This window comes from Erithacus rubecula (assembly GCF_903797595.1).
Source record: "Erithacus rubecula genome assembly, chromosome: 2".
Lineage (NCBI taxonomy): Eukaryota > Metazoa > Chordata > Aves > Passeriformes > Muscicapidae > Erithacus > Erithacus rubecula.
In genome coordinates this window covers 79,313,645-79,326,408 of record NC_136685.1, presented here as the reverse complement: position 1 = coordinate 79,326,408, position 12,764 = coordinate 79,313,645, and the positions used below count along the sequence as shown (strand labels likewise).

The window sequence follows — 12,764 nt, the reverse complement described above, 5'->3', positions numbered from 1 at the left end:
AAGGAAGGACAAAAGGAGAGGAAAGCACAGGGAGAAGAGGGAGCAGGATTGTGTGTTTTACGTTTTCATGGAAAAAGAGGGAGGATAAAACACACAGTCTGGGGAGATGAGCCAGGGAGACTGGGTGCTGTGGGCAGCACTAGGGGAGGTCAACAGCCAGACAGTGCTGGGCCAGGATTTGGGAGCACTGGCCTCAGGAACAGGGACAGATACCAGCTGGGAAGGACAGATCTGAAGAGGGGCCTGCCTCATGCAAGAGAGAGAAGAGAGTGGTTGGGGGCAGAGGCACACAAGTTAGGATAGGTTTTGTGATAATGTGGGTTTTCCGTGTTTTCAGTGAAGGAAGAAAATTTTCAGGACTTGCCTAGAAAAGAAAGGCAGACTTGGTGGTTTCAGAGAAAAGCTTAGAGTTGTGTCCCAAGAGGAATTTTAAGGGTAAGTGATTGAAAGTGGGGAAGGAGGGGAAGGGCTGTTAAATACAAATACTTTTCTTTACTAATATATTCACTTATTCAATTTGTTGTGCACTTCAAGCTGGCAATTTTAAGAGCCGGTAGGCAGGGTGGCTGCTCTCTGGTCACTTTTATCTTGCTGGAAAATGCACTGGCGCTGCAGCACTGCTCCAGCTCTGAGGCCCATGCTGCTTGGGGTCCAGCCCCACAGCAAGCCTAGTGCCTCCATCTCACTTCCCTCTCCTGCATCCCCAATGTCCCCCTCTGCTTCAGTGAGCATTGGCTGTTTTATGCAGACCCCTTTCACACCACCACACATTGTCATGTGTTCTGAAGAGCCCAGAAAGCAAGTCTGCAGTGTCCTGGTGCCACTAACCCTGACCCATGTGGGGACAGGAGGCCAGCTACAGGTGTCCATCACCTGGAGGAAGCAGTCTGTGAGGAGTGTTTTTATCACGTGTGGAGAAGGAAAACCACAGTATCAGCTGGAGGCCAAGAACAACAGCCGGTAGAGGAGGAATTCATTAAGAGAAAAGTCAAGGGAAGCAAAGTGTGTTTATGTAAAGGCAGAGCCAGCAGCAAGCCATCCTGCAACCCGCAGCCACAGAGGGTCAGGGCTGGAGCCGTGCCCACCCAGCTGCTCCCACACCAGCCATCTCCTCAGCTGGGCTGTCCTGGCACGTGGCAACCCTCCTACCCCCTCTCAGTTGGTCTGCAGGGCTCCAGCAGAGGGGCTGCACCAATCTTGATGTTTTGACACCCTCCAGTGTCATCATTTGTTGCTGGGTTTGGGGCACTCAGGCAGCAGTGGGCCGTGGAGCAAGTGGGTGGTTTTCCAGAGCCCAAGGCTCCACAGGGACACATAACCCTGTTCCTCATGGCTTCCTGGCTTAGCATCCCCTCTGGCATGCAGGCCAGCAAGTTCCCAGCAAAACAGTTGGAACAGACTTCAAAAGGATTTACAGTGAGCAACCTTTCTATCTCTTGATCCTCTCAGCTGTACACTGGATTAGGGGCTGGCTGAAGCCTGGAGCCCCCCATCTGAGGCTCGCTCCCCTCGTTCTCTGGGGATGCACCAAGGACCTGCTTACCCTAAGTCCCAGACCCTCTGTTTCTCATGCTGGCCTGAGGCAAGTTCTATCCTGTGTCAATGGCTTTTTCTGGACTCTGGCTATTGGGGCACAGGGGACTCCACAAGGATGTGGGATGGGTTTGCCCACTCTGACACAACCTGGTAAGGCTCAGTAAGGCAACAGTGTCTTCTGCATTTGGGGCTGCCATTAGGACTGCCCCAGGCAGAGGCCAGGAGGAGAGAATTAGCCCTAACCTTGTATTCCCTGACTGATTTTGCCAAGACTTTTTCCAAAAGTTGGGGATGGAGTCCGAGGTGGAGTCACTTCATGAGGAAAGGATACTGCTCAAGCAAAGTTCACACTGCAAAAGTGGAGATATTTAGCAATCACCCAAAAAAAAAAAAAAAAAAAAAAAAATTAGCCGGTAGCCAGCATAGTGGACAGGGTTACTGCAGGCCAGAACAACAGGGCTTCACTCCAAAGTGGAGGAGAAGGGCTGAGAGGCAGCGTAGAAGCAGCAGAGCAAGGGTCGAGGAAACAGGGTGTAGAAGCAACATTGCTGCACTTAAAGCCCACTTTTACCACTGACTGCCTGCAGGGCTTTGTGTAAACCTCCTTTGTGCCTCAGGCTACTCCTACAAAACAGAGAGGGGAAAAAGGTGCCCCGACTTCCAAGAGAAGGTGAAGGTGTCGTGTTTAGAGAGCTGCTGAAAAAGGGAGAGGGCTCCAATCTGCCACTGCAAGTGATGGATCCATTAGGCTCTCCTAGAACAAGCTTGTTTGCTGAGCCTTGGGCTCCCATCACACTGTCCCCTCAGCTGGGCTAGCCAATGCTGTGGGGGGACTGCACTGGGAGGTGCCGGGTAATCACTGGACAGAGTCACCACTGCTGCCAGTGCTGCTTGAGCTTGTTTGTTTTCCTTAATCCCAAGAGGCAGCATCTCTGACATGGCAGCAGCGTGATTAACAAGATCCAGCATTGCTGTCACAAGCATGTAATTATAGGTTTCCTGTGTCACTCCTGCTGGGAGGTCAGTGACTTGCCCTCCCTCACTCCAGCAGAGTGAAGCCGCCAACTCCCATCTGCCTCTTAACCCCCTGCCCAGCTCCAGCCTCCAGCCTCCACAGCCCTGGCGAGGGAAGGGACAGCAGGGGTCAGGGAAACCCAGAGCAAAGAGGAGGGCAACCAGGAAGAGTGGAGAAATGGGGGCTTAAAAGGCAGACCACAGAAGATCCCCCGGGCAGGTACTCAGTACCCCTAAGTTTGCCCACAAGACTGTAGCACAGTGGCACATGTGGAGGCAGCTCAGCAGCTGACAAGAAGGGACCTGTCTTTCAAGAGAGGGTGTCTGGTGCATTTTGGGAGGCTGTCCTTCAGACCCCACAGCAGTGGGAACTGCCTATTCAAGGGAGACCTTGGTGCCAGGGAGATGGGAAACATTCTCCTAATGAGCACATGGGCCTGCTGGAAGTCAGTATGAGGACTGCACTACCCACAGATGCAGAAAACTGGAAACTGTGGCCTGTTGCCCCTCCCACGATCCTTTTAAGACATCACCATACATCTGAGACCATCCTGAGAGGCCTGGACAATCTTTCCCATCCCCTACATCCTCTGCCTACAAGTATATAATGTATGGGAGCTTTGCCACTGTTTGCCCATGTTCTCCCAAAGGCACTGCAAAATCATTCGGGAGGCCCCAAAGGAATCATCCTGCTCTTCAACATGCATGTTTCCCTTGCAACTAGTAGGCTGGTGAGGGAAGCAGAGAGGAGCTGCTCTCACCAGATCAGTTTCTGAAGCTGTTGTTCATGGGATTATCTGCAAATCACAGTGGAGAAGGACCTGCTGCTGGTCTGTCAGAACAAGAAGAGTTTTTGTGCTGCATTTGCTCCTGGAGAAGGCCAGGTTTCCTCAAGCTCTGTTTATTTAGTAACCCCTACAGAAGGGAATCCATCACATAGCCTCCTTTATTAATGCTGGCAATCATCTGCAACCAGCTGTTGCCCAGCTGTCAGAGCTGGTATTGTATGGGAATCCCTCCACAGAGAGCCAGATCTCCTTATAGACCTGGGCTCCAAAAGAGACTTAAGGAAGAGCCTGGGAGGATATGGCAGCCTGTTTAGTGGGGTTATTGGTATAGCCAGATGCAGCCAACTTCAGCTCTTAGCCACACAACAAACTGCAGCTCAGCTGTACCCCAGGCTGGCTGTGTCCCCACAGCAGCCATTATGAGTGCTCACCCTTGCCAGCAGCAAATCACTTCTGTCTGAAGAGCTGCTGCATGGTCACCAGTTCTGAGCTGAGCTCTCTCCAAAGCACTGCATGCTGTTGTATTTAGACAGAGGCAAAGCCCAGACTTGAGTGCTCAGGCCAAAACAGATTGGTACCTCATAAGTAAAGCTAGCTGTGAAACTGAGTCTCAGTTCTTCCCTTACTGATCCCAAGTATTGGCACCTAGTGCAGCATACCTTCTAGAAGGTCATCCAGTTTCAATCTGAAGACACCAAGAAACAAAGAAGTTGCTATCACCCACAACAGAGTGCTCCAGCAAAGAGTTGAAGAATTCTGCCTTCATTCTCGTTTGGATTCGGCCAGCATGACCTAAGCAGGCAAATCCTACATGAGTTGTGGTTTTTCTCCTAGCACAGTTACCAAAAGCTTCAGTCTTGAAGTAACTGCTGTATAAACCTGCATGGGAGCAGACAGTGGGGATTTTTGTTGGATTAAAAGGTAAACAAACCTCATCCATAAAAAGTGCTTGAGCAGGGGCACAATCTAGAACCTCATAGACAGAGGGGTAGGGTTTACTAATTCATACCAGCAGCCATCCCAGCCACAAGCCATTGCTCAAATAATCAAGATTTCTCTGACACAGAAAACCAAGGAGCACAGAGGTCTTTCAAGTGAAGGCTCCCAGAAGCAGCTTCACATCACAAAAAACTGCAACTAATGCACAAGCTTAGGGGTCACTGGGTGATTTAGCTATAAAGATGCTTCTTCAAGGGGCAGCACAAAACTAGCAGTGGGAGTGCAGAGACAAACTGCAGGAAGCAGGAGGTAGCTGCATGGATCCTGTCAACCATCCTTCCCTCTTCCTCCACAGGGAGCAGAGGGGAATGCTGCAGCATGCTGGCCTGTGGTGAGGATTATTGCTGAAATCCCCAGTGCATGCCCCATGTAGCTGGTCCACTCATTGATACAGAACTCTGCACAGGCAAGGCCTCCATAAGTAGCTATCTTTCTCCTGACCACTTGCACAGCCAGTACCTGAAACTATCCTGGTTTCTTCCTTGCACCCCTCAATTCACATGACACAACACCTTTGTGTTTCTGAGTGTGCTTGGGTGATTCATAGGCACACGGACAATGGCTTGTTTTAGCGAGAGGCCAGGGAGGAGCCCTGCCTGCCATGACAGACACACTGCTGCTTTCTGAAACATTTCCCAGAAGGGAAACCCTTCACCTTGCAGAGGGCAACATCTGGCTGTGCTGCTGCAGGGTTAGCAGTGACTGACATGTGCAGAGTCCCCTCCCAGAATGTGGGAGCTCATCACTTCCCCTGACCTGTCACAGCCCCGGGGGTGGGAGCGTGTCCCATAGTGGATGAGACATGAAGTGCAAAGCCCAGAGGTGTTGCTTATAGAGGGGACTGGGATGCTGCTCTATACTGAACTTCTATTATATTTGAATTCCTGTGTAGTGGAGGGATCAATATGTTTGCACACAATGCAGGTAACTTTGAAGGCAAAGCACAAGGCATCCTTTAAACACCAGGCAGTTGTCATCTGCAGTACTGTTGGATTGGTTAGGACCACCACAGCCATCAGTCCCAGTTCAGGAAACTACAAGCTGATCCAGAGAGATTCAAGACATTCACCTCCATCTTCTCCATCACTCACATAATTAAATGTGTCATTTTTCTCTTTTGCAGTTCACAGGAACTTCTCCTGCTGCCTAAGGGAAGCAGACTATGGTATGCGTTACAAAAGGTTAAAAAATTGTTCCAAACAATCTGATTTGGATGCAAATACCTTCATGACCCCCAGTCTTGCATTTGCTTAAAGCTTGAACACATGCATTAGAAATGTCAGGCAGGCCTTGGAGGTGTTTTCTGTGTGCCACAAAAACTACCATGATACCCCATAACATCTTACATCTAGCAAAAGCCAGTAACTTGTGCATCAGATGGGAAAAAAACCAAACAAAATCCTTTTGAATGTCTTTTCAGCATTCTTTTTAAGTGAATCAAAAGGGGAAAAGAAGTTTGTTAGTGGGTTTATATGGGCAACTTGAGATAGGGATTAATTTAGCAGAATTGTGTATATTCCCTGGAATTAGTGCATTGCACCAAACTGAAATGAGATCACTTTTCATGTCCCTTTTGGCAGTATCACCAACTGGAACATCCAAAACTCAATATTGTGAGCTTAATCCCTCCAGTCCAGAACCCCGTTATTCTGATATCCGATCCCCTACATAAATTCAGCAATCCTGCCAATGAATTATGCAGCTGTCCTAAGTCTTAAGCATCAGCTGCCATCCCCATGTAAGATCAAGATCATGAGGGATGGGAAGAGGGACAAAAAGTAAGACAGTTTGCTTTTTCCATAGACAGAGAATGCCCTATAGCACTTCCCAGGAAAAGGGCCAGAGCTCCTCAAAGTGCTTGTGTTTTTCTAGTTAAGATGCAGAAGAGCCATGGAGAAGGGTGAGAAGCTCATGCATTTGATGTGTGTATTGTATCAAGACCATTTATGGAACTTGTATTATTTTAAGATCTTGATCCTTGAGATTTCTATGAAACTCTATTTTTCACTGCTTGCTGCTGCTTTTTTTTTTTTTTTTTTTTTTCCCTATTTATCTAACCCACAGATGTAGGTGGTGCGGGAAGTACCGACAGGACATGACTCAGAAATACATACGAGTGTATCACTCTACATTTATGCAAGTAAATTCCCATGAATTTGCTGCCAAGGATGGCTGCATGTAACAGGTACTTGTACCCAAGTCCTCAGGGCCCTCTGAGCTTGTGTAAATGATCCCTCCTTGGACACCCTGGGGCCTTCTCCCATGAGAGGGAACAGCTATACTTACTCAGGTCCGTGACCCACCACCACCAGTCAGAGAATCACAGAATCACTTAGGCTGAAAAAGACCTTAAAGGTCACCAAGTCCAACTATTAACCCAGCACTGTCCTACTACTTTCTGCTAACAAAAGCAAGGAAGCTGATGGAGAGTGGTGTGTTTTGGAGTGTGAGGTGAGATCATACACTAGCTGACCCTGCACCAGGAAGTCAAGCCCAGCCTCATCTGTGACACCTCTGCTGATCTTTATCTGATAGAAATGTGATTAATCTATCCACAGCTGAGTCTGATGGGGAACTTGCAAAAGGTGAAAGCTCAGTGAGCTGAGAGGCAGATGAAGAATTGGTTGGCCCTGATGGATAAAAGCTTTCCTGAGCTCATACCAAGAGGAGCAAGACTGTGAACTTTGCAGGAGGACAGGGGAAAACTGAAAGTCAGCAAGAAAAAGCAAAGCTCCAGTATACTCCTTTGGGATACTTTTTGAAGATCATTACCATCATACTATGGACAGCTGCTGGAAGAGTCAGATCCAAAAATAAAACAATAGACAGAGGTTCTGGAGTTCTGAAACAATGACATAAAGCAGGACAAATGTTGCCATAAAGACATTGGAGCAGCACTGGAGAAACTGACCCTGCTACCAAGCTCTGCAGAGCAGCACCAAGTCATTAGGCCTTTTCTACATGTCCTGCTTGGAGGACATGTATAATTATTCCTTCTTGAATTCTGACTGCCAAGGTGCTCCAGAGAAAAGCAGAACTTAAAAACAAAAACAAAAACACAAGTGTGGCAGAACAAACATGAAGCAAACATTTAGCTGCCAAACATAACACCTCCATTGGGAACTCAAGAGAACTCCAATGTCCTTCATGACAAGAACCAGTTAAACGTTATGTCCTTATAAAAAAGACATTTCTACTTTACCCGTCAGGAAACTGAAGCACCAGGAGATTCCAACCAATGTTTCTAAATGTAGAAGCCTTTAATCAGATGTCTAAAAGCACTTACAGGCATATTAAAAATGGTCTCAGTCTTTCCAAAGTTCTTCACGTCCCCACTGTTGTTACCTGAATAATTGCCAGCTGACCTACTTCAGCATCCATAACCACAAACATTTCCATAGAGCTGACAATTTTTTTTTATAAGAGGGCCTAATTCAACCACTGCATTTTTCTAATTTAATTCCAAGGCTTCCAATGCCATTTCCGCCTGATAAAAGAGAGAAGAAGGTCATCAAATAATTTGCTTTAAATTTCTCTGAGTTTTCACAGTTACCTCTTGCACAGATTTTATTTCAATCTGAAGGCAGCAGACTCATGCATGACTATATGGGGCCATTTGATCCTATCACTTTTTAAACAAACGCCCCCCCCGGGAAATCAGGTGCTAGCAAGTCCCAGCAAGAAAAATCTGTGTTCCAAAACCATGGATGACTGTAGTTGAGATCTGTATTAGCATGTTCTTTCCAGGCCAAAAGAGAATTCATATATTTTTGTTGTAAGTTCACTTTATCCAGACTTCTGGTTTGGATCACTGAATCGGATGTTTTAACAAATCTTCCCACTGCTCCTCTTATGGCAGGACAGCAAGGGGCTTATGCGACAGGGCTGATACTATTTTGCAAGATAAAAGCACACAACTTTTTGAACATCAAAAAAGTGACCCTTCATCACTTACAATGCAAGTAGGAATTCCTGTCCATGAAAATACTAATCTTAACACTTTCCCAGTCTGTGTTAGATTAGTAGTGCTCATATGCAGCACTTCGGGCCATTTATGAGGCGCATTTCCTGCAATCAAAAACATATGTCCCATAAATGGCCCATTTCTAAGTTTGCTTTCCTAGAGCAGCTGGCCATTCCTGAGAATACAAAGGAGAATATATAAGCAAGTGTAGTGTTTGCTGATACCCAGAGTTGGCTGGGAAATAGAAATCCGTTCCAGCAAAAAAGAAAACAAGAGTAGCTGAGTTTCATTTTAAGGAAAATGCTAAATTGAAAAGTCAAAAATCCTGTCTTCATTAGAGTTCCAAAAAACCTAAACTTTACAAGAACCAGAATGAAAACTTCTGGCCTCCTGACTCTCCATTTGGTGGGGATATATTTGCTTTCTGGAGCAGGTGAGCAGCCAAAAACCTAAGGCAGGTGACTTCCCATCTCCCAGCCTTCTTGCATCTCTGACTGCTCAGCTGCATCTCCGACTGCTCAGCTGCATCTCCGATTTCTGGACCTGAGGGGAAGGCTGAGTGTCTGAGAGCTGCACAGAAAAACAACTTCTGTTAGTCTGCCTACAATGCTTTTGGCAATTTTATTTTCTTCTTGCAAAAAAAAAGAGCCAGGGATACTTCAGTTTGATTTTCCCAATGGAAATTTGCAATTTTGTTACAGAAACAGCTGAGTTAGTGAAAACGGCATTTTCCATTGGAGAATTATTCTGATGGAAAATTTCCCAACTAGCTTTATTAATACCCTTGACATTGTTTTGCCATTCCTCCTATTTGTGTATCAGTGTCTGGCCACTGAACCAAATTTCCAGCCAGGGCTTTCATAGCTATCATTCCCAGAGGGCCATCATGTAATTCTTGGAGTACAGTAGACCTGAGATTTATTACAGTAAGTGTTCTGGTGCCACACGTTAGGCAACCTGGACGTGTATTTCAGTACTCTCTTTCCAGCCAAGAGGGCTCAAAGAGGCTGTGTGCTAAGCCCATCTCCTCAAACTTTCATCAGATGTCTCAGCCGACTTGGCTTGTTCCCTCTTTCACATTGCATTAAGATACCTGTCACTCTCCAGGTGCTTGTGGTACCAGTCACTAGGTATTCCTACCACACCACCCAAGCAGGAAGTACCCCAGAAAACCTTCCTTTTTCCTGACCAGGCTGCTCCTGCTAACACTGAAGCCAGTGTTCGGCATTTGCAAACAGAGTAAATTGTTTCCTCTTGAGATAAGCTGTGGTTAAACCGCTGACCTCCCAAGATGACCCGTGGGTCTTTTCTCTGGGTGTGAGCACAGCATTGCAGACAGATGCCAGCGAGCCCCAAGTGTGGCTCTTTTGAGTATTTTACCCTGATGTCTGGCTTTTAACATCAGTGTTTCAGGCACATGAATATGTGCTGCAAGCTGATTTTACAGGCAGTTTCATTTTCTGCTAATGCAAAGTTGTTTGCTTCATCTGGAGCCTTGGCACATCATGTGGATCAACATTACTTCTGTCCTTTGTGCACTGGTCTATTTAGGGAGTGTAATAGTGTTGATGTGTTGGGCAAGACCCACTGGTAATAACTGCCTGTCCCCAGAAAGGAAGATAATTGTGACATATCTTGTAGTTGAGGTGCCTTGAGGATAGTCTCATGCATTACTGTGATTTATGAATATCATCTACAAGACCCACAGAATATGGCTGAGACTCTGGAAAAATCACATTTCCCTCATTTGCTCTGTAGCCATTCTTGACAGCCTTACCAGTACCTCTGCAGACACCCCTTGTCATTTCCAATAATCCCTGCCTGCATTGCTCTGAAAGTTAAAAATGTTTTGCAATAGCAGGGCCAAGACCCTCCATCAGAACATGGGTGTGGAAACTATCCTAGTGTTGGCCTGTTATGCTGGAATAAGACCTTATGTGTGTGTTATTCACAGGGGGGATTTTGCATTAGCCAGCACTCCCACAAGTTTGATAACTTTTGTTTGGTTCAGCCTAGGCAAAGAGTATCCATCTTTGTTCACAGCAACTAGGGAACCACCACAAAACGGAAAATCCCATTTGTCCTCCTCACTGACATCCTCCCTCTGTAGAGGATCCCTGGTCCTGCCCACGTTGTCATTTTGCCTCTACACAGGTTGTCCAGCAAAAGGGTTCTCAGAAGCACAGTGGAATTATAATCACATTTTTCTTTCAATAAAGCCTTCTCTCATTAATTTTTTCAATACTGATACTCTCCTGAAGCACTTTCACGTCAAAGGGGAGACTGTCCCCCAAACGGGGAACAATAAAAGTTTTGTTTCAGGCTGTTTGATGCTGTTGCAACTCCTTGTCTTCTGGAGTAGCTGTATCCTTTGACACAGCAGTTCCTAGAGCACATTTTAAGGCCAAATCAGCCTCAGTTAATAACCGTTTTTGTATTGCTTCATTTTACATACCACACACTAACTGCTCCCTTGACACAGTATTTAAACTCTCTCCAAACTGGCAATACACTAGTAATTTCCTTAAACATTCCCCTTCCCTCCCACCCCCATACTTAGAAATTGTTTAATTTTCTATTTTTATTTTTTTTTTAATAATTGCATTTTTTGGGAGCTTAAACACAATGCCATCACGAGTGCCTTTATGGAGAGAGGATTTGGGACAACTTTCACCATCTAGGCAATCATTTCACTCACTGGTTTAACAGAAGCCACTATTCTGTGGTTTCCTCTTTAGCTTTTTAGCAGCCACTGTATTCCTGGATTATAATCCCACTCTGGTCACCATTTCTTGTTTTTCTTTCCTTAGACATAACACAAAGAGCCACACAGTCACGGATCAGCGCTTACTGAGTATACACAGCAGTCTCTCCCACTACAACTTGGCCATGAGTATGGAGTAAATGTTGCTTTCTCCTTCAGCATTTTGGCCTGTCTTCTTAACCCTTTATTTGCTTCCTGGTGGCTGTTTAGTTTAGGGATGTAAAGGACAGGTTTGATTACATACCCTCCCAGAATATCTGTGAACTGATCTTGGGCACCTGGTGATCTCCATGTCAGGTGCTGCTCTCACACCAGTGAGTCCTCACAGGGTGGAGTTCAAACACCCAGGCTGTTTTATGTACGTGGTCAGTGGTGCCGAGGCCTCACCGCAGCACACAAATAGTTCACACCATTGCCAACACACGTCTCTGCTCACAGCTTCAGGCCTTTGACCTCTTTTCTTCTCTCTTCTCCTTAAGGGAGAGTGTGCTGCCTTTGTTTTCTAGTCCATGGTTCCCACTTTGCTGATAGGGAACCTGAAGCAAAGACACCAGCACCATGCAGCAGTCATGGGGGCTGAGCCTTCCTGTAAGCCACTGCAAATGCAGCTGCCAGGATGGCTATGAGAGAATGCCCTGTAATTCCTCCCTATGCCCTGAGAGATCTCTTCTGGCACTACAGGTGCCAGGCAGAGGCAGAGGTGCCTCATTATGCTTGTTTACTCTGCAGGCACTGTCTCTGCTCATGGCCAGCCAAGAAAATGTCTGATGTGCATCAGTTGTGGAGGGCACAATTAGGAGCAGAGAAAGGGGGCCCATGTATTTTTGGGGAAAGAAAGAAGTGGAGGGATAGTGCATCAGTGCACCAGGCATCCAGAAAGGGAAAGGCATTTTTCACTCCTTCCTTCTGGCACCACAGCATATTCTGGCAGGGCTGTGGCAATTCATCTGGGGTGTTACATCATTGAGACCTGGCAAAAAAAAACTGCTGAAAAGAAAGAAGTTTCTCCAGGCACCCAAGCACTGGCTACAAGCACAACAGCATGGTTGGAAAGGTACTGAGATGTCAATGAGTCACAGGTGCAGAGTCACATCAGAAAGGGGATACCAGCTTGTCCCCTCCCAGTCTGGTTTCAAAAGGAGTTTCTGGTCCTGCTAGTGGTATTTTCCATGGGAACTTGGCAGAGCTGGTGATGCCCAGGATTAACCTCCCTTGAGGAAGGGAAAGCCAGGTGAACTTGGAGTTGTATTAGCCTGATCCTCACACAAAAAGAAGACTGGGCTCTTCCCAGGCTCTGCTTCTTTCTCTTGCCTGCATGAGAACCACATCTGCTGGGGGGGACTGGCTGAGAGGGCAGAGAGGGAGACAGAAAAGCCCGAGGAAGCTAATGCAGTTATTCTATTTAGGCTGGTCTGATGCTACAGCAGTGATGGGCATTGCAGGATTCCCGTTTCAGAGAGGAAAGTAAATACCATGATTGCTTTTTTGGTGAGGCTTGTCCTTCCTCTCTGACATGTTCCCGTTGCCCCTGCCTTGCTTGCACGCCATGCACATGACAGACCTCAGAACAGCTGCAAACTCTCATTGCTGTACAGAAAACAACAGGCCAGCAACTCCTCTCCGTTTTCTTTTTAGCTTAAATATGATAAATGTCAATGAAAATATGAGAAATTACTTTGGCCTGAAGCTCAGTATGGAC

General features: G+C 46.6%; 1 long non-coding RNA gene across 1 annotated transcript in view; it reads right to left on the bottom strand.

The window, feature by feature from the left end:
• Nucleotides 1-12,764, bottom strand: part of LOC306798011 — a 68,366-nt gene that overhangs the window by 46,597 nt on the left and 9,005 nt on the right. The window lies entirely within an intron of this gene.